We start from the raw sequence: 24,805 nt of genomic DNA, 5'->3' as shown, positions 1-24,805 counted from the left end.
AGGAAAGTGCTGGCCTGAAGCATCACCCCAGTGTTGTCAGTGCCTGGGCCTTGGGCCAGTCGCTCAGCCTCGCTTGACCTCAGTTTCCTCTTCTGGGAAATGAGGGATTGAACTTGACCGTCTGTGCGGCTCATCTGACGGTCGGCGATCTGAAATTGATGGGGTCCCCATTCAGCACGTAGACCTTCTGGTGGGAAAATGCACCTTGTTCATTTACATGCCAATAGTTTAACAGATGGGGGAGGGGCCTGGAAGCCCTGCTGTGATTTACACAGGATTTAGGAGAGGTATCAGCGGCATCCTTGGGGCCTTGTGCGTGTGGGGGCGGCAGTGGGTCTCACGTGCCTTTTGCTAAGGACCCTTTGGTATGTTACTTTAGTGAGCCCCTTCCGTCTTTCTGTATTGCCGTTCCGAACTGCCTCCCATCATTAGCCTGGAGAGTGAGGTGATCAGAAGTCTGGGATTGTCCAGGATCAAACCATTAGAGCACAAGCTTTAAGTAGCCTAAATGTCAGGCTCCCCCGGTGGCGAATAGAATAGGAAGTGGAAGCTGCATGCAGTTTGCATTCATGTCAGAATTCTCGTGTTGGACCCTAGTGGGGAGACCATTGTAATGTGATGATGAAGTGCCGTGACTTCTTTTTCTTCAGGAGGATGTGATGCATCTTAGGGACCTGGGCAGGCACAAAAGCAAGGCTCTCTCCAGCAACCTGCCCAGAGCACGCTCATCCCCCCCTTGCCTTGTGCCGAAGTGAGATGCATGGAAATGACCAGCCGCAGGAGTTCCTCGTGCCCTGGCCCTTCCTCACCTGTGTGCATCCTATTTGCTTAAATATATCGTCCGCAGGCGAAGCCCAATTATTTGGAACCAAGTTCCTAATGATAAACATGGTGACAGTGTCATCCCTGTGAACTGCCAGGCGATGGGAGTGATCAGAACCGAGCCAAACCAGACCCATTTTGCACAGAAGACATGCGAGGGCCCTCGTTTCGAGATTTGTCTTCCGTGCTGAAATGATAAACTGTTGAAGGAAGAGTACTTGTAACTGAAACACGACCTTAAAATTGCTCTGCCCTGACAGTGCTTTGCCTTTCTTTATTTCCCAGCAATCGCGTTATCACCGTGTGCTTGGGAGAGGCCGGGGAATTGATGATAAAGGCAAAGGAGATTTTCTGTCTCAAATGACAAAGATGTGTTTATTTATTTATTTAAAATTGTATTGGGAGTTCCCCTGTCGAGGCACATCGGAAACGAATCTGACTAGGAGCCGTGAGGTTGCGGGTTCGATCCCTGGCCTCGCTCAGTGGGTTAAGGGTCCGGCGTTGCTGTGAGCTGTGGTGTAGGTCGCAGACGCGACTTGGATCTGGCGTGGCTGTGGCTGTGGCACAGGCTGGTGGCTGCAGCTCCGGTGAGCCCCCTAGCCTGGGAACCTCCATATGCTGTGGGTGCGGCCCTAAAAGGACAAAAGACAAAAAAAAAAAGAAAAAGAAAAAAAAAAGGATTGAAGTCGAGTTGATTTCCAGTGCTGTGTTAATGTCTGCCGTGCAGCCGCGTGACTCAGTAATACATAGATGTTCTTTTTTGCGATCTTTCCCGTGATGGTTTCTCCCAGGAGACTGGCTGTCATTCCCTGTGTCAGCAGTAGGACCTTGTTGTTTATCCATCCTATACGTAGGGAAGAGTTTGCTTCTGCTGATCCCCAGCTCTCAGCCCATCCCCTCCCACCCCTCCGCCTTGGCAACCACACGTCTGTTCTCTGGGTCTGTGGGTCTGTGACTGTTTCGTAGGTCTGTCCATATTGCTGCACATGGCACTGTATCCGTTGTCTAGAATTCCAAGGCTTTGTAATCTGGGAATCGGGTCTCTCTTTCCTAGGCCATTTCTACCAGGTTCCTAAACTGTAAGCCAATTCATCCCAATAGAAGCTATTCCAGACACTACCCAGTGGAGAGCTTTGGGCTGGCCAGCTGATCGTTTCCACTTGATAATGCTCTCTCTGGATACATTATTGGGCAATTAAATCACTCCTAGAAGAGAAAAAAAATTAATTTCCTCCACTCCTAATTGGGCTTCTTTTTCTTAATTTAATAGAACACCTTGTGCTTTTCCTCTTTGTTCTGTAGGCTTTAAAAACATACATTGCCTCCATTCATTATTCAACAGGTATTTATGGATCACTTGGCCAAAAGAGTCATGTTTAATGCTATTCATTTTCTTTTCAAGTCTGACCTTTCTGAGTGCGTCTCTGTTTATGGGCAGTGGTTGGTCTTTCTCTGCCCTGAACCCTCTCATCCATGCATCATTTGTCTGGTTATGAGATTGTTTGAAAGGAAGGCTGCATCTCACACATCACTCCGGGTACCACCTCCTGGGCACCGTCCTGAATAAGATGCAGTGCTCATTCATAGACGGACCAGCTCGAGTTTTTCCTTTTAAAGGCTGATTTTCAGTTGGGTTTACCGTAAGAGCCCAGTGCCCTTTGTGCTCTCTGTTTTAAAGTTTTCCTTGTTTCTTCTTATCTTCAAGGCCACTGTTTTAATGGCTCCGTATTATGGCCACGGTCCCCCTTATTTTTGCTATTTTTCAGTATGAAGCAGACCCTCCACTCTAGTTGGGTAGTTCTTATGGCCATTTTTATTAGTAAAGAAGTGTGTATTTGAAAGATAGTAACAGAGTTCCTACTACCATGGTGTGAACAGATGGTGGGTTTATTATTTTGTGTAAAAGGAAGAAAGAAAATAGAGACTATAGGACTAGCATGGTGGCTCTATGAAGACTCAGAAACCTAGGTTCCTTCTCTCTATTTTGTTATGGTTAGAAAGAATGTCTCTCCTCAAGCTCACAAGCTGACTGCTGGAGATCCAGCCATCATGTCCTTATCCTCGAAGCAAAGGAGGGGCAAGGGACAAAGAGATATGCCTCATAGCCAGTCAGCCCCTTCTGAAGAGTCTTCTGTAAGCTTAACATGATGACTTTGGCTTAAATCTCATTGACCACCTCTAGCTAGAAGGGAACTGGGTGTATTAGAGTCATGTTAGCTTTTGGAACAAAGGAACTCCCAAATTTTAGACCTGGGCTCCTTGCCTCCGTGACACTACCTGCCTCTAGGACCTGCCGTCCTCTGCGTTGAGTGGGCAGGTGGCAAACAAGAATGGAGTGTCATGTGTGGGCTGTTTCTGGGTGAGCCTGGAAGGGCCCACATCATCCACTTACACTCTGTTGGTCAGGGCACCATCACATGGTCATGTGCACTTGCCCGGCCAGGGCCCAGAGTCCAGCTCTGTGTCCTGGACCAAAGGGAAACAGCAGCCACTGGGCACATGGCTGCCCCTGTAATGCCAGGATTGTTACTGGGAAAGACGTTAAGACACAACGAGATCCATGAAGTGGTACCCATCCCAGCCACAGCCCGACACAGGCGCCTGCTTCTGTTTCCCACGAGGCTCTTCCTGTTCGGTGTCATCTGGCTCAGGCCGTGTCCCTTCCAGGTCTGTCGGATGACGTCAGCCTGTGATCTTTCTTCCATTCTCTGACTTCTTGGTCTGTCGCAGCAGACTCAGCTCTTCATTGCACTGTGCCTTAGTTTGATTTGTTCAGTGCTTCCTGGATCTTGGTTTTTGGGTCTCCAAACCCACGGAAGCGGGGGGCTTTCTTTCTTTCCTCCCATCGTCATTAACGAGTAATGGTGATAAGGACTGTGTCCTTGTGAGAATAACCGAGACGTCCTCTGTGGAATCCCGCAAAGGTCCTGAGGCCAGGAGTTCAAGGGAAAGCTGTCTGGCCGACGTCCAGAGACGGTTCTGACAACCTCCAGGCCTCCCTAGTCACGTCCTCGCGGTGCCGCTTGCATCCGCTGAACCTGGGCAAAGCCTTCCCGTTTCTAGGGCGGCATTTATGCTAGAAAATTCCCACTGCGGAAAGCTTACTCAGATGCCCCTGCTTGGCCAAAGTTGAACACTCCCTTTGGGCCAGCCCAGCTTGGTTCTCTTTTTCCTCTGAGTTCTTGTAATGTTTTGTGCATGTTTTTGTTTTAGGGCCTGTCGCCTCCTTGGAATAATTAGTGTGTGCTGATCACACCAGGGAGTGAGTGTGTAATGTTTATCTTTTCATTTAATTTCCATAACGGCCCTGTGAGGTATGGGGTGTCACCGTCTCCATTAAGAAGAAATGGGATGCTAAGTACTGGGGCCCAGTGCTGCTGAGAGTGGAGGCTGAGCCCGTTCATGACGATGCTGGGATGGTAGGCGGAATGGGGTCAGTCCTAAAGCAACCAGAGCCCAGAGCTTCTTTCCTTGTGTGCCCCCAACTCTGCAGTTCCCTGAAGGCATCACTGTCTTTGGTTAAGTTTTTTTTTTGTAAATATCATGAACTATTTCACATTTACCCCAAAGCACAGAAAAATAAATGAACAGACTGGCATGTCCCCACCACCCAGATTGAGCAAATGTTAATTCCCATTTTGTCACATGTGCCTCTCCAAAAATGTTATGGGTACAGGACACAATCACGGATAGGCATCCCATTCCCTCGCCCTCCCCAACAACTCGAATCGGCCGCCGGTGTGTGCATTCTTATTGTGCGTCTTTATGCTTTGACCACGTGTATATACTGTACGCCCGGCAATGTAGTACTTTGTATGCTTGCCATGTGTGTGTGTGTTTTACAGAGCGACGTAAGTGGAATCATTACGGTAGCATCTTTTGTTTGATGTGTAACAATTTTATGGGAGTAGAGTTGATTTGGAGTGCTGTGTTCGTTTCTGATGTACAGGAACGTGAATCCGTGGTACATGGATCCATTGTTTCTCAAGTTTCCTTCCCCACAGAGGTTATTACCGTATAGTGCGTAGATTTCCCTGTGCTCTCCAGTAGGTCCTTGTTCTTTATTATATATCTGTGGTAGTGTGTGTATGTTAATTCCAGCCTCCCGATTTATTCCCCCCCTCCACGTTTCCCCCTTGGTAGTTTGATTTTGAAATTGTAGTATTTTTATCTTGTTCTCACTCGTTCTTGTTTTTAAGATGTGTTCCTGTTCATGCAAGGAGATCTCATCCTTTAATGTAAAAGCTCCAGAGCTTTCCACTGAAGTAAATAAGAGAAAGGCAGAGCCAGCTGATGGCTGCGCGGGCTTAGAAGGAAGACATGGTCAGATATTTTCATTGAAAAAAATCAAGCCAGGGAGTTCCCGTCGTGGCTCAGCAGTAATGAACCTGACCAGTATCCATGAGGATGTGGGTTCGATCCCTAGCCTCATTCAGTGGGTTAAATAAGGATCCGATGTTGTCATGAGTTTGAGTGAAGGTTGCAGATGCAGCTCATATCCCAAGTTGCTAGTGGCTGTGTTGTCGACCAGCAGCTGCAGCTCCGATTCGACCCCTAGCCTGGGAACTTCCATATGTGGCCCTAAAAAGCTGAAGGAAAAAAAAAATCAAGTCAAGAAGCAAGGCCGTTGTAACTGTCCTTGATACTTACCCTCAGGAAGATGCTGGCACCGATGCCTCCTGGAGACAGACAGCTGACCTCTTTGGCTCTGCCATTCTGTCATTTATGAAGGCTGAGGCTGCCATTTGTCCCTGGAGGAGAAAGGGAGGCAGCCGCGACTGGAGAGGGGAGTTTGTTTTGCTGCTGCTTGTGGGTCTGACTTAATGGGGAACACAGTTTGTGGATGCACTTTCTATTTGCAAGCATCCTTTTTAGAAGCCTTCCAGGAGGTGGCAAATAAAAAAGCACTGCAGCGTTACAGAGGGGTGTGTGTGTGTGTGTGTGTGCGTGTGCGTGTGTGTGGGTGTGGGTGTGTGTGTGGTTTCCACGCATTTCCCTCACCTTCTTTTGTGGCTATGTGACATGACTTTTGCCTTCATGAGGACGAAGTGCCAGTTCCTGGAAGGGCCTGCGGAGTGCACGCCCATTGCTAGGCGTCCTGCAGATTAGCAAGGAGATGCAAAGTGTCATTTTTATTTTCTGGAAGCCGCAGGTGCAGACTGGCAGGCCGTGGGAGGCGGCGCCCTGAGTGCTGGGGTCCGAGCTTGGCTCCGGGTGGGCTCTGAGAGCAGGCGGATTGCAATGCCTTGCAGTGCCCTTGGGCGGCCGAGTGTCATCCCCATCATACAGGTGGAACAACTGAGGCCAAGAGAGGGCACGTCTAAGCAGCCTCGCAAAATACCTCCGGTTCGTGAGGAACTTGGGCTCAGTGGGTATCAAGTCTCCTTGTCCGGGAGCCTGAGAAGGTCTGGTTCCCTCAGCCCGAGTAATGGTGCTTGTGAAGCCGGTGCTGGGCTTTTTGCCACAATTCTTTGTGTTTTTGTCCAAGTTCCCAGAAGAAAAAGGTGTCCTGTAACCAGTGGCCTGTCTCGCCTCTCAGAGAAAAACCCTTCCACCCTCCCGAACCCTGGCCGCAGCCCTCAGGCTCTGTCTGGATCCTGACTCTCCCTCCTCCAGCTCCAGGCACCCTGGCTGCCTTCGTGTTAATAAGCCAGGGCCCTCGCCAGCCCAGGGCCTTTCTTTCATGGGACCTTCTTTCTGGAAAATTCTTCTAGATATGCTTAGGGGGCAGGCAAGCCTTTTGGAACTGTTAACATTCAGTTTTCGGCAGAGGCATGTTCTGCCCCCCCCCCCCCCCCCGGCTAGAAACAAACATGCTATTTATTTTACACCTGTCCCCCCTTTATATTTGTTTCTCGAATTTATCAACACTGGACATTTATTCGCTTATCATCTGCCTCCCCTCTCACCGGCTGGGAGCTTCCATCCGCTTCCCTCTCGTGTCGCATGTCACACCATTGTTCTTCAGCGGGGCCTGGCTGTGATGAAGTGGCCTGAGCTCTGTCCCCTCTGCTGGCTCACAGATACGGGACCTGTCCCCTGGGCAGCGGCTGAGCCTGGGGAGATTGGTCCCCATCCCTCGCCCCCTCCAGGAAGCGGTGCTTGTGCAGTGGGCCGGAACAGCTTGCAGCTCTGGTGTCTCTGCAAGCCCAGTTCATCTTCACAGGCTGTTTAAACTGTGGCTGGTCCCAGTGTCACAAGGGACTTCCTGCCGAGCAGGTGTGAATGTGGCCGGCTCCCTGGCCAGGCACCTGGGCTTCAGAGGGGATGGCGAGAGGATGGCCCTTAGCCAAAGAAGTAGCTCAAGCACCTTAAGGGGCCACTATGGGGAGACTGGGGGAGACAGGCAAGCCTTTTGGAACTGCTCAAGTCACCCGGCCCTGGGGAGTCTCTTTGTTTGGGGGGGATCGACCCTGTTGTACCTTTCATTAATCTCAGAGTGGCCTGACCAGAACCGTGCAGTTGTCAGGGGCAGAGGGTCTCGGAGTTTCTCGTGGATGCGTCCTTCTTGCCCAGGGAAAGACACATGTGTGGCTTGGCCCTTGTGGGAGAAGCCGAGCAGAGAGGACCAGTGGCCTTTCTGGGCATCAGAACATCTGGGTCACGTTCCTGTCACTGGAGACTCAGTGAGAGTGGGCGGGGGCCCAGCAGCCCCTAGACCTTTCCATCGGCTCTGAGATGGCTCATCACCCCCGTGGAAAAGGAATTGAGAAAAGCCCAGTGAACAATGTCCGCGTGCTTCCAGCCTTCATTTTCCATGCAGAGGTATCTCAGAGGATGCTCTTTTGTTTTCTGGGTAGACTGCTAGACAGGTGTTCTCTTATTTTCAACCAGAGATAATGTCATCATCAGTGCCTTGCAGCAAATCGGTTAGGAGTCTGTGTGTGTGTGTGTGTGTGTGTGTGTGTGTGTGGTCGAATGGCAAATGAAGCTTACCAGCTACGCACCAGAGCCTACGGACCCATGCACTTTTCTTTCCACACGGACAGTGTTCATGTGATGGCACCGTAGGAAACGGGAGCCCTTGTCAATTGCACCGTGGGTTCTGTTCATGGAGAGATGCAGAATCGGGGGTGGGGGCAGCTCGGAAAGAGAAGGAATTAGCAGGTGGGGACCGCAGGAGTCAATCTTGAGTCGGCTGAGGTTTTGTAGATTCCAACGGAGTGGAAATTATTGTGTGGAAGTTTAAGGCATAAAGGCAATGAGGAGCTCAATTTTAAAACACGGAGGAGGGGCTTAGGAACACGAACAGAAAGTCCAAATTAAAAATGGGCCCGCTCTCCTTTAATGGAGAGTGTGAGTTCCTGGAAGGAGGAAGGAGGGCTTTCTGAGTCAGTCTGTGAGATTGAAATGGACAAACACCGTCCAAAACTTGCAAGGAAACCAGAGTTATTGGGGTTCTATTCGCAGGCTCGCAGGTTAAGAAAATTTCAGTGAATTTACTCATCATAGCCCAGATGTCCATGGACACATGTGGGTGAGGAGCTGGTCAATGTTTCTTTGGGGAAATATGGTGAGAAAAACCTCCTCTAACTCTTTCTGAATTACGACCTTAACCCCACCTGCGGAGGTGGCATAGTTTTAAAAATGAAAAAGCATGACTTTGGCATCAAACTAAACTGAGTTTAGAAGGTCAGTTTAGGAGTTCCCGTCGTGGCTCAGTGGTTAACGAATCCGACTAGGAACCACGAGGTTGCAGTTTGATCCCTGGCCTCGCTCAGTGGGTTAAGGATCCAGCGTTGTGGTGAGCTGCAGTGTAGGTTGCAGACACGGCTCGGATCTGGCGTTGCTGTGGCTGTGGTATAGGCCGGCAGCTACAGCTCTGATTAGACCCCTAGCCTGGGAACCTCTGTATGCCGCTGGTGCAGCCCTAAAAAGGACAAAAAGACAAAAAGACAAAAAAAAAAAAAAAAAACAAACAAACAATGTCAGTTTAGTACCTGATTAGCAAAAAAAAAAAAAAAAAAAAATTTCAGCCTAGATTATGGCATGTGCAAGTTCCTGGACCGAGGATTGAACTCACGCTACAGCAGCAACCCAAGCCTCTATGACAACACGGGATCCTTAACCTGCTGCACCACAGGAGAACTCCCTGATGAGCACAAAGTTTACCCTCTTGAACTGCAGTTTTCTCGCTGTCACATGGGCATTATGTCTTGCAGGGTTATTTATAGGATTAGAAAACCATTGGGAAATAGTTTTTAAAGTAAGCTTTTAATGTTTTAATAAGCAGAACAGATGCTGTTGATACTGGTGGAGGGGCTTATCTAGGTTAGGAAAGCGTCATTCTTTGCAAGACAATCTGTCTTTCTGGGGAGGGGAGTTGTTCTCTAGGCTGAAACTTTATAACTACAAGGAAGCATGGAATAACTTGCATCTTGACCAGGTTTTATCTACACCCTGGTGTGTGGCTCTGCCTGCCATGCATGCAGCTTAGTGTTGGGAAAATGTGGATTTCATCTGGTTGGTGGAGGGAGATGCAGCCAGGTAGGAGCAATCGCTAAAATAAAAAGAAAGAGAAGGGGGAGTTCCCACTGTGATCCATGGGGATACAGCATCTCTGCAGTGCTACTGGGATGCAGGTTGGGTCCCCAGCCCCGCGCAGTGGGTTGAGGATCCTGCGTTGCTACAGCTGGGGTGTAGGTCGCAACTGTGGCTTGGATCTGATCTCTGGCCTAGGAACTCCATATGCCGAGGGGCTGCCAAAAAAGAAGGAAAAAAAAAAAAAAAGGAAAGAAAGAAAGAGAAGGGAATTTTCAAGGTGAAAATGTAGAAATTGTTTTTTTATCATTCAGGGATATAAGTAGGGAAGTGTTCTCCATAAATCAGTGTCCTGCATGGCAAAGCCATGATGTGTCACTTTGACAGGAAAGATGCTTATCTATTTCTGTTCGAAATGGTGTAAAAAACTGCAAAGAATTGCCTGTGACGTATAATGTTGGATGAGATTGAGAATATCAATCAGCTCTGGGCATTTCCCCTGTTTGTTCAAAACCCACTGCACTCAGTGACATGCTTCCATCTGCCACTGACCATGTCCACACGGTGATTGTATGTCCCCTGTCCGGTGGCGGCGTTGCATCCACTCCTCACGCCTGGATTTGAGTCCTGCCACCTCTGGTCACTGGCTTTGAGATTCAGACAAGTTCTTGAACCTTGATGAGTTCAGTTTCATCATCTGTCAGAGAGGGATAAATACTAATAACATAGATTTGTGTTTGAATGAGTTTTCCCTTTTCTTTTCTTTTTTGCTTTCTAGGGCCATATCCGTGGTATCGTATCCGTGGCATATGAAAGTTCCCAGACTAGGGGTTGAATTGGAGCTGTAGCCGCCAGCCTACACCACAGCCACAGCAACGCAGGATCTGAGCTACGTCTGTGACCTCCACCACAGCTCACGGCAACACCAGATCCTTAACCCACTGAGCAAGGCCAGGGATCGAACCTGCGTCCTCATGGATCCTACTTGGGCTGTTACCGCTGATCCACGGCAGGAACTCCTGGATGAGTTTTCTATTGCTGGCAAAACAAGACTGCCACGCCCTCAGTGGCTCACAGCAAAACAGATTTATTATCTGACAGCTCTCAGCTGTCAAAAGCTGCGAAGTGGGTGTTACCGGGCCAAAGTCAGGGTGATGCAGGGCTGCATTCCTGCTGCAGGGACGCGGGGAAGACCGGTTCTTTGTCTTTCTGAGCTTCTGGAGGCTGCCTGTGTTCCCGTTCCTGACCCTGTCTGCATTGCATCGCTGCGACCACAGCTCCTGGAGTCCCATGTCCTCCTCGGATTCCGGCCCTCCTGCCTCCCTCTTAAAGGACCTTTGTGATGACATTGCACCCAACCAGATAGTCCAGGGTGCGCTCTCCATTTCAGGACCCTTAACCTCACCACAGTGGCAGAGTCCCTGTCACTGTGAAGCGAATTATCCACAGGTTGCAGGGGCAGCATGTGGACATGTTTGGGGGGCCCGGCTCTGTTACTGAAGGCTGCTGTGGGGTGGCGAATGGAAATGGGTGTTACAGCTTTATGCACACACATGCACATAGACTCTGTTCTGGGACTGTGCATCCCGCACTCCCCTCCTGGGGACATCTGCCACATTGTTTTGCTTTTGTCCACTCGCCTTTCTTTTCTTTAAAATTTTATAATGGTTTCTATTTTTTCCATTACAGCTGGTTTACAGTGCTCTGCTCTGTTGATTTTCTACTGTACAGCAAGCTGACCCAGTTACACATACATGTACACATTCTTTTTTCTCACATTCTCATGCTCCATCATAAGTGACTAGATACAGTTCCCTGTGCTTCGCAGCAGGATCTCATGGCTAATCCGTTCCAAAGGCAATAGTTTGCATCTATGAACCCCAAATTCCCAGTCCATCCCCCTCCCTCACCCTCACCCTTGGCAACCCCAAGTCTGTTCTCCAGGTCCATGATTTTCTTTTCTGTGGAAAGGTCATTTGTGCTGTATATCAAATTCAGATAGAAGTGATATCATATGGTATTTGTCTTTCTCTTTCTCACTTACTTTCACTTACTACGAGAGTCTCTAGTTCCATCCATGTTGCTGCAGATGGCATTATTTTGTTCTTTTTTATGGCTGAGTAGTATTCCATTGTGTATATATACCACATCTTCTTAATCCAGTCATCTGTCGATGGACGTTTAGGTTGCTTCCATGTCTTGGCTGTTGTGAATAGGGCTGCAGTGGACATATGGGTGCATGTATCTTTTTCAAGGAAAGTTTTGTCTAGATATATATCCAGGAGTGGGATTGCTGGGTCCTATGGTAGTTCTGTATTTAGTCACCTAAGGTACCCTCCATCCTGTTTCCCATGGTGGTCGTACCAGCTTATATTCCCGCCAACCCACTTGCCTTTGTTGACCTCCTACCATCTCCCTCATGTTTGTGTCTCTTTGAAACACACTCATCCTTCAGGGCTTATTTCAAATCCACCTTCCTCCAGAACGGCTCCCCAGTGGTACGGAGGAATGATTACCACGGGGAGGTTTTCTTCAAAAAGCTGTGGAATTTCTGCACTGGGGAAGGTGTCCAGGCTCCTTGTGGGCCAGGCGCCGAGGCTGAGTTCCGCCCGATTTGGATGGTTGTCCATTCGGCACAAGGATGAACTTGGTCTCTAATCAGATTGTCATTGACGTTTTGCCAGTAGGGTGTAGCTAGTGGGTCAATCCAACTCGAACCTCTAGTACAGGTCTTTAATGAGCTGGGAAGTCATTTTGCATAGGTGATTATTGATTAGTCTGTCTTTTGCCAAGTTTTTCTCTGCCTCATTACATAAATATGAATAGAAAAAGTGCGTGGATTTAATTAGTAAGATGGGTAAAAAGTTAGTCACCCAACCGGCCTCATGCTCAGGCCACTCCCTGGAGGCAGCAGCATTACTTCTTGTCTGTCTCTCAGAGATTGTGTGTGCATGTGTGTTTGTGTGTTAGGCAGTCTTGAACACAGTAGACACTTAACACCTGTAGCTTTCCACTTCGCAGTGTATCTTGGGGATAAGTCCATGTCAGCACACATAAGTCTGTTAAGTATTTTAAGTGCCTGCATAGTACTCCGTTGTGTGTTACATAATCAGTGCCCTGTTGTCAGACACAAGCAGACTTCGTTTTGCTGAGCTTCACTTTGTTGTGCTTCACTGCAATCGTTACCAAGTGGAGGTTTCGGGCAACCCTGCATCCAGCAAGTTTACTGGCGCTGTTTTTCCAGGAGCACCTGCTCACTTCCTGTCTCCATATCACGTTTTGGGAATTCTCACGACAGTTCAAACTTTTTCACTCTTTGTGTCTTTGTTGTGGTGACATCTTTGGTGTCATGGTTGTTGAATGATGACAGTGTGCTGAAGGCTCAGATGATGACTAGCATTTTTTAGAAATGAATATTTTAACATTAAGGTATGTACATTTTTTTAGACATAAAAAGTGTGCTATTGCACACTTAATAGACTACAGTACAGAGTAACTTACGTGCCAAGAATTCATGCAACTCACTTTTTTTTTGCACTGGACCCAAACCCGCAATATCTCTGTGGTGTGCTGGTAGTAAGCATATTTCCTGTGTTTTGCTACTTTGAACTTTTATTGATTTTTTTTTTTTTAGCAGATTATAATAGGGCTATTTTATTTTTAAAAAGTTTTTTTTTTTTTTTTTTTTCTATTTTGGCCATCTCAAGGCACGTGGCAGTTCCTGGGCCAGAGATCAGACCCAAGCTTCAGTTGTGACCTGTACCGTAACTTCAGTAATGCCAGATCCTTAATCCACTGTGCCAGGCCGAGGATTGAGCCTGTGTCCTGATGCTGCAGACATGCCACTGATCCTGTTGTGCCACAGCGGGAACTCCAGGCCTCCTATTTTCTTTGTGTAGATACAGCCAAATGTCCTTTTAATGTGGTAATTATTATACCAATAAGGACTCTCTCTCTTTTTAATAAGTGAGCTTGAAAGACTAATTAAGGAGTACCTTGATGTGTGAGTTTGGTTGGCATAGAGCTTAAAGCGTTTCCCTTCAAGTTACCTGTTGATATATCTGCCTCAAACAAGAGTTAAAATAAAAGGAGTTCCCATCAGGGCACAACGGTCAACGAATCTGACTAGCATCCATGAGGATGCAGGTTCCATCCCTGGCCTTGATCAGATTAAGGATCTGGCATTGCCATAAGCTGTGACCACGGCGGAGGTCGCAGATGTGTCTCGGACCTGGCATTGCTGTGGCCGTGGCGTAGGCTGGCGGCTGCAGCTCCAATTCGACCCCTAGCCTGGGAACCTCCATATGCTGCGGGTGTGACCCGCAAAAGACAAAAAGACCAAAAAAAAAAATTATAATACCTTCTGGAAAGACCAGTTTCCTCTGTCCACCGGGTTCAGGAGTCTTCAGTCTTATGATGCCACTGATACATCATAAGCAAAGATTCTGCCCTGGACAAAATCCTAAGGAAATTGAGAGCAGGCCAAGCCTCATCTCCACCGTCAGCCTCCTCCAGCGCCCAAATATTGTTTTTCCCAGCAAAGGAAGCGCAGGACCCAGAATCATACCACCTGAGTGCCAGCAATATCAGTCATTGGCTGTGTGACCTTCAGCAAGTTGCTTAGCCTCTCTGGGCTCCAGTTTCCTCATATAAAACATGGTCATAACAGAACTTACCTCATAAGGATGTTGTGAGGATGAATTAATACTTTTGAACTGTGTCTGGCTTATGTAATGATCAAGAAATGTCTATACTCACAATTATCAATAATGAGAATAACAATAACACTATTATAAAGGATACTTCAGGTGTTTCCTGGTGGTTCATCCGTGTTGTCACTGCCTGGCTCTGGTTGCTGCTGTGATGTAGGTTGGATCCCTGGCATGGGAACTTCTGAAAGCTGTGGGCACAGCCAAATAAAGTAAAATAAAATAAAATAAAACTTTGGAGTTCCCATCATGGCTCAGTGGTTAAATAACCTGACTAGAATCCATGAAAATACGGGTTTGATCTCTGGCCTCGCTCAGTGGGTTAAGGAGGATCCAGCCTTGCCGTGAGCTCTGGTGTAGGTCGCAGACGTGGCTTGGGTCCCGCGTTACTGTGGCTGTGGTATAGGCCGGCAGCTACAGCTCAGATTCGAACCCTAGCCTGGGAACCTCCATATGCCATGGGTGCGGCCCTAAAACAAACAAAACCCCCAAACCAAAATTGAACAAACAAAAAGTAAACTTAAAAGAGTATTTAAAATAAGAGCCCAGGGAGTTCCCGTTGTGGCGCAGCAGAAGTGAGTCCAACTAGTTTCCATGTGGATGTGGGTTCAATCCCTGGGCTCGCTCAGTGGGTCAGGGATCTGGTGTTGCCCTGAACTGTGGTATCGGTCGCAGACATGGCTCGGATCCTGCATTGCTGTGCTGTGGTGTCGGCCAGCAGATGTAGCTCCGATTTGACCCCTAGCCCGGGATCTTCATATGTTGCAGGTGCGGCCCTAAAAAAGCAAAAGCAAATAAAAGAGCCCACGAGGGAGTAGGAGCGTCCCCGCCCCCACGGCCAGCTGGGATTAAGCATTAATGTCCATCTCAGCTTTGGGGGTATGGTTTTGCCCACTACTTGGTGGGGATGGCTCCCGGCCCCTTCCAAGGTTGTGTGTTCGGGATCAGGAGGATGCTGGAGTCGCCAGAGAAGGGGACATGAGTGTCCGCTGGGTCTGATTTCTCCGCCGTGAGGGATGGGAGTGAGAGAGGGCAGGGTCACTCTGCAGAGCCGTCCAAGGGAAGAATCTCTGTCGTCAGGAGGTCTGTGGGGGCTGCAGAGTCCCCAGGTCTGCATGGCTAACGGAGGAGTCTGGAGAAAGTCCTGGGACGTCCAGTTTCCTCCAAGTCCTTACCTTGATCATCTAAGTGGAATATATTCTTGCAACAATTGTGTCTCTGGCCCCAAGGACACTTTATGGGCCCTTTAGTGTCCTTAGCCCTTGAGCGGTGGCTCCGGGGAGACTCTGTAATCTTTTATTCTGCCACCTCCTCCCCAGACCAGGCTTCCGTGGATACTCCGTGTGGATGTGCCAAGAACAGAATGACTGACTCCCTCGGCTTCCAAGTCAGCCTTTCGCAAAGGGACCGGAGATGAGCAGATAAAATATGGGACCGCAGCAGCGAAGGGCAGGGGAAACGTTGTGCCGTTAAATGAAGCGTGGTCTGTAAAATACGGCAGGAGGCATTCGGTTGGAATTTATTTCTCCTCCGCGTTTGGATCAGGGAAGCAATTAGCGGCAAAGGTTTTGCGCCACAGAAAACCCTTCAGAAGCCCAGGACGTCATCCGCGATGACAGTGCTGGTGTGCTGCCGCTTTCCCCTGTGACAGGCATTGTCACCTCCCTTTCCGGGGGTTTTACACGCAGGGTTGTATTTGTAGTGAGAATGGATCCAGGCAACAGCCAGACTAAGCGGATGAAGGTTTAAGACCGTCTCGTCGGGGTTCTTGAGGCTGCGAGAGAAGGTGGCTGCTCAATGTGGAAGGTGCCAGTTGAAGAAGAAGAGGGGATTTGTGAGTGGAAAAGAAGAGCTATTTTTAGTAGGTGTCTCCCGATTTCTAGGCATAAATAACTAAACGCATGTTAAGAAGATAGCTCTCATTTGAACTGGTTGGTGAGACACAGGTCTAAATTAATAAGGGCCTGAGTTATATGGTGGTTGTTTTTTTAATGGCCTGTAACATATGAAAGTTCCTGGGCCAGGGATGGATGGAATCCAAGCCGCATCTGTGACCTATGCCACAAGCTGCAGCAACGCTGGATCCCTAACTTGCTGTGCCACAGCGGGAGTTCCTATATATATATATACACATATATACACACACATATATATATATATATATATATATACATATACACATATTTTTTGGCTGTGCCTGCAGCATATGGAAATTCCTGGGCCAGGGATCGAACCCATGCCAGTGACCTGAGCTGCTGCAGTGACAATGCTTCACCTTTAACCCACTGCACCACCAGGAAACTCCCAGACATATTTGTTCTTGAAATATGTGAAAGCAAGACTTTTTGCTTTGCCTGCTTGTCAGAGCTTTATTCATATTGGACATAGTTTTCTTTTTAATTTTAATATTTTACTGTAGTTGATTTACAGTGTTCTGTCAATTTCTGCTTTCAGCAAAGTGACCCAGTCATGCATATGTATACAGTTGTTTTTTCATTGTATCCTCCATCATGTTCTATCACAAGTGATCAGATCCAGTTCCTTGGACTATAGAGCAGAATCTCATTGCTTATCCATTCCAAATGCAAGAGTTTGTGTCTATGAACCCCAAATACGAACCCCAAGCTCCCAGTCCCTCCCAGCCCCTCCGCCTCTCTCTTGGCAACCACAAGTCTGTCCTCCATGCCCATAAGTTTATTTCTTTTCTGTGGAAAGGTTCATCTGTGCCATATATTAGACCCCAGATAGAAGTGATATATTATGGTATTTGTCTTTCTCCTTCTGACTTACTTCACTTAGTATGAGAATCTCTTAATTCCATGTTGCTGCAGATGCCATTCTTTTGTTCTTTTTTTATGGCTGAGTAGTATTCCATTGTGTTTATGTACCACATCTTCTTAATCCATTCATCCGTCAATAGACATTTAGGTTGTTTCCATGTCTCGGCTATTGTGAATAGCCATGGACATAGGGGCTCATGTATCTTTTTAAATTAACGTTTTGTCTGGCTATATGCCCAGCAGTGGGATTGCTGGGTCATATGGTAGTTTTGTATTTAGTTTTTTGAGGAACCTCCATACTGTTTTCCATAGTGGTTGTACCAGTTTACATTCCCACCAACAGTGTAGGAGGGGTCCCTTTTCTCCACACCTGCTCCAGCCTTTGCTATTTGTAGACTTACTAACAATGGCCATTCTGACTGGTGTGAGGTGGGCATGGTTTTCTCTAGGTCAGTGGGCTGCATTAGTACAAGATGTCATCAGTGGTATAACAATTAGTGGTGATATTTAAATGAAGATTCTACTGGAAAGAGTTAACGCCACGTCTCAAATTGCCAAGTTTCTGCCTGGATTGTTGCTTAGACACTGAGACCCTCTGACTCCACCCCATTTGGATTCTCTGGGCTCAGTAAGACCACCGTTGGGGTTAGCACACAGGTTTTCCTATTTTAAGAATGCATTCTGCTCTGGAACAATGTGTCTCAAAGGCACATACCTGTTCCTTGATTGTTTGAAGCCAAATATCACCAACTTCATTTTCTGCTGTTTAGTGGTTTTTTTTTTTTCATTTCTTTTACCCCCATCAGCCCTTAATATTGCCCTGGCCTGACACTGGGGAAAATAGTGGGCTTAGTGGGAAAGAACATTTTAATGTATCATCCAAGCCCTGGGTCACGGCTGTCTGTCCAGTTGCACGTTGCACTGATGGCAAAGGTTAGAGGCAGTGCTGTTCATAAAGTTAATAACGCCATCAATCTGATTTGTATGTAGAATGGCTCCAAAGCTTGGAGAGGCAGTGAGCCAATAATATGACTCGAAGCTCACAGGGCAGATCATTTCGGCACCATCTGACTATTTCTTGGTCTAATTTGGGATGGATATAATTTTATCAAGCGACTGCTTTCGTGTACTCTTGTGAATCAGAAAGGCATCCTAGAATTCCTGATTCTGCTTGAAAATCAGAGGTTTTGCTGGTTCAGTTTTGAGGGATGTTTGGGGGAGCACGGAAAATATGCAAGTCACAGAACACTGTCAGAGACTACGTGCTGGTTCGTTTTGTGATGAAATTGTTGAAGAGTTTATTTTAAAATCGTGTTTGTTTAGAGGAACCAGAACATCAGCTCCTCTTCTCAGATACTAGTGGATATTTCTTCTTAACAACGGCAGGTTCAACAAAGATCTTAGAAATCAGGAAAGCAGAACCAGAGAGTCTTTTTTAAAATTCAAGTTTAGTTGATTTATAATATTGTGCTAGTTTCAGGTGTTCAGCAAAGTGATTCAGTTTACATACGTACCTAAGTATGTATATTTCAGATTCGTTTCCACTGTAGGCTGGTGTTGTAAGATATTGAATACGGTTCCCTGTGCTATAGGGGAGGTCCTTGTTGTTTATCTTCTTTATATATAGTAGTGCCTATATTTTTTTTTTTTGTCTTTTTGCTATTTCTTTGGCCGCTCCTGCAGCATATGGAGGTTCCCAGGCTAGGGGTCGAATCGGAGCTGTAGCTGCCGGACTACACCAGAGCCGCAGCAACGTGGGATCCGAGCCGCGTCTGCAATCTACACCATAGCTCACAGCAACGCCGGATCGTTAACCCACTGAGCAAGGGCAGGGACCGAACCCGCAACCTCATGGTTCCTAGTCGGATTCGTTAACCACTGAGCCACGATGGGAACTCCTAGTAGTGCCTATATGTTAATCCTATACTCCTACTAATGTATCCCTCCCCCCTTAAATTCTTGTTTTTACTTTTTATGATGATAATTGCTGGTGAATAGGTGTGTTGTCCTGCATATCTGTGGGTGTGGCTTAGTTCTGCATTCTGGCCCCAGTACATAGCAGCAGATCTAGAGGTAAGGTGCTCTGAACGGCTCTAAGAATGTTTTTCAACATCTAGAAGGTCCACGTCTAGCTGTGGTTCTCAGAACCCTGAACTGTTTGTTTTATGCTAGGGCATCTTCAGTGTCTGTGGATTTTGTGCTGCTTTTCCAGGGAGCTCAGGGAAAGAAGGACTTCCCAGAGCCGGTCCCACTTCTTTCTGGCTCTTGCATTAGTAACTTGGGAGTTGGGGTCATTTCCCACAGAGAGGACTGGGTGCCTTCCTCAAGTGGGCGGGCTTCCTAGCACAGGAGAGCCTTGGCATGAATGGTTCCCATCACAGCGCTGCCAGGGTTCCGTTCTTACAGCGGACTAGATAAAGCAGAAACAGAAAGCCTTTCAAGAGCCATCACTTCCGAAGTCAGAGCGTCAGTAGTTGTTTAGAATCCTTTAATCAACGTAGAACATGTCACATTTCCTCCCCCTCCGCTGCCAAGTCTTGGAAACTCAGCTCTTGAAAGATTATTTTCTCCTGGGTGCCTGACGTAGAGACAGAGGAAGGTGCCTCCAGGTGCTGATTTGATTTGCTTTGAAATGTGGAAGAAACGGGGGATGGATTCAGCTTTTGTGATTTGTATGCCTTATCTTCGGGAGAAGGAAATATTTAGCATTTCAAGAAGAATTTTTTGTTGGATCTTTTCAGTAATTCATCAGAGAGATTTAATTTAGATGGAAACTTGGTGTGTTTTTTTAAAAAATGCAGTCGTTTTCTTTAAAAAATCAAGTAAATATTGGAGTTCCCATCATGGCTCAGTGGTTAACGAATCCGACTAGGAACCATGAGGTTGGGGGTTTGATCCCTGGCCTTGCTCAGTGGGTTAAGGATCCGGTGTTGCCGTGAGCTGTGGTGTGGGTCACAGATGCAGCTAGGATCCCGCGTTGCTGTTGCTGTGGCGTAGGCTGGCGGCTACAGCTCCAATTCGACCCCAGCCTGGGAACCTCCATATGCCACGGGAGCGGCCCAAGAAATGGCAAAAAAAAAAAAAAAAAAAAAAAATCAAGTGTCTTGTTGCAACTTGGAAAAATGCAGTTTTCAAGGCACTGGAATTTTTATTTCTCCCATGATGATGCATTTCCTAATGTCCTTTATCTATCGAAAAGTCTGCCCTCTCTTTTTTTTTTACTTCTGTTACCAAGAAGATGGTTTATATCATGTCATAAATTCATAACTAATGACCTCAGGATGATCCAACTGTAAGCATTCAGGCTCATCAGTGTGTGGTTTAAAATATATCCTGAAAGTCCCAGGAGCTCCCCAGGGGTCTAGTAGTTAGGACCCAGCGCTTTTAAGGCTATGGCCAGGGTTCAATCCCTGGTCTGAGAACTGAGATCTCACATCAAGCTGTTACACGCTGCAGCCCAGCCTCCACCCGATATGTATATATAGACTCAATGAACTTTTATGCTTCCGGGAAACTTTGGATTTCTCTCTGCATAGGCTTGCATAGAAGGCTAGAGGACTATATTACTCAGGCGGGAAGGGACAGTCTATTTTTCTCTACACTGAGGGGAAGGTCACTGGATGTATCATTTATTTTGTGGCTCTGCGGTGCGGGGGACACCCAGGCAGAGCCTCAGATAATGACAATCACCACGGCTGCCTTGGGCATCCGTGGGTGCCAAGTACCGTTGGGAACCGAGGCACAGGGAAGAATGACTCAGGAAGGACCTCTGCCTGCATGCGGCAAGCACACGAAGGACCGCGATGGCGAGTGTCAGTAGGGCGGTGAAGGTACCAGCCAAGCGTGTGAGCCTCAGGATGGGGCCTCCTTCTGTCTGGGTGGAAGACAGTTGAGAAGGCCTTCAAAGATGGGGAAAGAGATAAGCTGGGTCCTTTAAAATGTAAGTGGAGTTTTGCCAGATAGAAAGGAAAAGGGAGGATGGCATTTGAGGAGGTGGGGAGGTGGGCGGACTTGAACCCAGGCTGGGGTGGGAAGGGGCATGGGCGCATCTGCGAAATGCCAGGGGACCTTTGTGGTGGGGTGGAGGTGATAGGTGCGTGGTGGGGTGCATTCGTGTTGGGGACGATGGCGCTCATGGAAGGTGAGCCTGCGCACTTGGGGTCAGTTGGAGGGAGCTTTAAACGCCATGGTAACTTGCAAAGGAGTTTAAACTTTATGCTGTGTACCTCAGAATTTTATCGGGATGGGGGAAGCCACAAATCAGATCCTTGCTTTTGGCAAAGTCATTCCAGTAGCAGGTAGGAGATACTAGGTGGGAGGTGGGCTTTCTGGGGGCAGAGGGGCCAGGAGAGAGTCCTGGGGGCCGTCCTGAGTGAAATACCTGGAACTCGAACCAGGGCAGTGGTGTAGGGATGGATACACAGAGGGGCCGATGAGAGTCTTTTTAGTGGAAGACCTGAACGAACGTGGTGATGGAAACGAGAGAGAGAGGAATGAGGTTGAGTTCAAGGCTGGGTTCCTGAGTCTGTGGGGGCGGGGATGGGGTGGGGGCGGGGGGAGAGAAGAGAGAGAGGGAGGGAGAATACAGGAGAGAGAAGTTTGGGGATGAAGATACTGTTTTTGACTTGGGCTATGATGCTCTGGGAGCCTGGTTTTGGAGGGGGTGGGTTTGGTGGAGGGCACCGGGAGGCAGCCAGAAAGATGAGATTTGCACAGAAGATGAGATGAGAGAGGTTACAATTTAGATAAAATTTCGGGGGCGGTGAGAAGCTGGTGGTGTGGAAACTAGAAGTACCAGATTTGAGGTGGCGGGGGCGGGGGGCGGGGAAGGGTGGGGAAGGGCTGGGAGTGAAACCTCGGGGATCACTGACACTTGCTGGGGCAAAAGGAGCAGGTGGTGATGGCGAGAAGCTGGATGTGGAGGTGAAGGAGAGACCTGTGGTCGAACCAAGAAGTCGGGAGTTTCAGGAAGGAGGCCAAGGCCACCAGAAGGCACTCAAGAGACCAGTAGGATGAGCAGCAAGAAGGCAGCACTCAAATGAGCATTTGGGGGATCCCCACTGCCCTGCCCCCCTGGCACCCAGCCCTCCTGGTTCCAGCCAAGTGGCAACAAGGGGAGAAGCCAGAGCCAGGGATGGGAGTACCAGGCGGGAGAGGCCAGAGCACAGGCGGCCCTTTCAAGGTGCAGGTGTGATTCGGTCTGGCTGGAAGGCTCTGCCCTTCAGTTTTAAATGCACGCGCTTGTATTGGGCAGCTCACCCAGTGCAGCCTGCTTTGACTCCTTGTGTTTTTAAAATGTGGTAACTCTCTGTCCTGGCTTGCCTTCTTAGGAATGTATTTCCTTGGGTTGTCTGGAGGCTTTCTGGCTCTCATATTGTTTTTCTTGCTGTCTTCTTCCCTACGACGAGCCCCTTCCCGTCGTCTTCTCTCTCCCTGGCCCCTCTCCCCCTCCCCCACCTCTCATGCACAGACTCACACCACTTCCTTCTGTGATTCCAGTGCAAGTGCCCCGACGCTCCATTCATGAGTTTCTGCTTCTGATGTTTTGAAGTAGCTTCCCTGGAACAGGGAAAGTGTCTTCCAGGGATTTCTGCGCATTAGCAATTCATGCTCATCTTAGAGCCCCTCGGAAGACCAGAGAGCTCTGCTCTGTCTTTGGGGAGCTGAAAGCCGGGGAAATGTACATTGTTTGGCTCAGTGCGGAAGCAAGGTGGATATGAATATCCAGTTTGGCTGACAGCTTACCCAGAGGCAGCGTCTGACGCTCCCTTGTGTCGCTTCGAGGGGCAGGCTTCCAGCTAGCAGCATGCACCAGCCCGGCATAGCGTCTTGAAAAGGAACTGGGAAGGGTCAGGAAACTACCTTTTCTTTTCTGACCCTGACCACCTGAGCATCGGTATCTTCTTCTGCAAAATAGAGGTGATGGTAGCTTCCTGCATGTTTCTTGGGTTGCTCTACGAATTGGATTCGTTGATATGGGCCAGAGCGTCTTGTAAATGTCAGGTGGCACCTCTGGTTATTCGAATAACTTCTTTCTCCTTTAGGGAGTAATGAGTGAGAAGGCTTATCCAGCTTCTCCGATGAGTTTGTCTCCAGGCAGGCCCCTTGAGTAGATCTAGGCAGACTTTTAATTATTTATGTATTTGTATTTTTTATTGTGGTAAAACATATATATCAAAATTGGCAGTTTAACCATTTTTAAAAAAGTTTTGTTGAAGTATAGTTATTTACAATGTGGTGATAATTTCTGTTGTGCGACAGAGTTGACTCAGTTTTGCACATACACACATCCATTCTCTTTCGGGCTGTGTTCCCACATCGTCTTTTCTATGACATCAAGCATCCCAGATATTGGGTCGAGTTCCCTGTGCTGTACAGCAGGTCCCTACTGGCCCGTCATTCCATAGACCTCAGTGTGCGTATGCCAATCCCAAACCCCCAGGCTGTCCCTCCCCCTGCACCTGTCCTCTTGGGTAACCATAAGTTTTGCAAAGTCTGTGAGTCTGTTTCTGTTCCCCAAATAAGTTCATTTGTATCCTTTTTTTCTGGATTCTACATGTAAGTGATACCCTATGTTTGGGTTGCTTCTGGGTCTTGGCTATTGTGACTAGCGCTGCTCCACAGAGATGCCCAGGAGTGGGATTGCTGGATCTTACGGTAGTTCTGTTTTTATTTGTTTGGGGAACCTCCATACTGTATTTAAGCCTGCAATTCAGGGGCGTTCAGTATATTCACACTATTGTGTAACCATCACTGTTTTGGTCTCCCAAACAATAGTGTCACCTTCCCAGATGGAAACTCTGTCCCCGTAACGCCCCATTCCCTCTGGTCCCAGCCCTTGGCCCCATCCTTCTACTGTCTTGATGAATGTAACTATTCTGGATTACTTCCTGTAAGTGGAATCAGACGGTATTTGTCCTCTTGAGTCTGGTCTAGTTCCCTGAGCATAATGTCTTCAAGGTTCATCCATGTTGTTGCCTGTGTCAGAATTCCTTTCGTTTTTTTGTGGCTGAATAATATCGCCTCATACGGGAATTCCTACTGTGGCATGATGGGATTGATGGTGTCTCTGCAGCGCCTGGATGGAGGTTCCATCCCTGCCCAGCACAGTGGGTTAAAGGATCCAGTGTTGTCACAGCTGGGGTGTAGGTTGCAGTTGTGGCTCGGATCTGACCCCTGGCCCAGGATCTCCACATGACACAGGGCGGTCAAAAAGGAAAAAAAAAATTATATCATCATATGTTTATAACACTTTTCATTTATCCTTTCATCTGTCAATGGGTATTTGGCCTGTTTCTACCTTCTGGCTCTTGTGAATAATGCTCCTTTGAACGTGGTCTATAAATACTGTTCAAGCCCCAGATTTTGAGTCATTGGGGTGTATGCACAGAAGGGGAATTGCAAGATGATTTTCATTCTCATTGGATGGGAACATATCCTTGGCTTTGTGACTCTACGAGGTAGCTGTCGGTGGAGACCTTGGAGGGGTGGATCTTTTTTAAAAATTTCTTTTATTTACTTATTTTTTTTGAGTACTGTTGGTTTCTAGTGTTGTGTCAATTTCTGCTGTACAGCAAATTGACCCAATCATACACACACACACACATACACACATACTTATATATTCTTTTTCTCATACTATCTTCCATCATGTTCTATCCCAAGAGATTGGCTATAGTTCCTTGTGCTATACAGCAGGACCTCATTGCTTCTCCATTCTAAATGTAATCATTTGCATCTGTTAACCCCAAACTCCCAACCATCCCATACCCTCTCCCCTCCCCCTTGGCAACCACAAGTCTGTTCTCTATGTCTGGGAGTCTGCTGTTCTGTAGACAGGTTCATCTGTGCCATATTTTAGATTCCACATATAAGTGGTAGCAATGGTATTTGTCTTTCTCTTTCTGACTTACTTCATTTAGTATGAGAGTCTCTAGTTCCATCCATGTTGCTGCAAAGGACATTATTTTGTTCTTTTTAATGGCTGAGTAGTATTCCATTGTGTATATGTAC

At 47.7% G+C, this 24,805-nt stretch overlaps 1 protein-coding gene across 7 annotated transcripts in view; it reads left to right on the top strand.

The window, feature by feature from the left end:
- CAMK1D (calcium/calmodulin dependent protein kinase ID) overlaps positions 1 to 24,805 on the top strand; it is a 430,651-nt gene that overhangs the window by 147,940 nt on the left and 257,906 nt on the right. The window contains exon 1 of one of the 7 annotated variants that reach the window (XM_021063983.1): positions 14,812 to 15,873. The exons of the other annotated variants lie outside the window; for them this stretch is intronic. The gene's annotated coding sequence lies outside the window, so the exon portion shown is untranslated. Of the gene's footprint in view, positions 1 to 14,811; positions 15,874 to 24,805 lie in introns of those variants that run through there. 7 annotated transcript variants of the gene reach the window in all.

This window comes from Sus scrofa, chromosome 10 (genome assembly GCF_000003025.6).
Source record: "Sus scrofa isolate TJ Tabasco breed Duroc chromosome 10, Sscrofa11.1, whole genome shotgun sequence".
NCBI classification, from domain to species: Eukaryota; Metazoa; Chordata; class Mammalia; order Artiodactyla; family Suidae; genus Sus; species Sus scrofa.
This window is presented reverse-complemented; position numbering and strand designations above follow the sequence as displayed.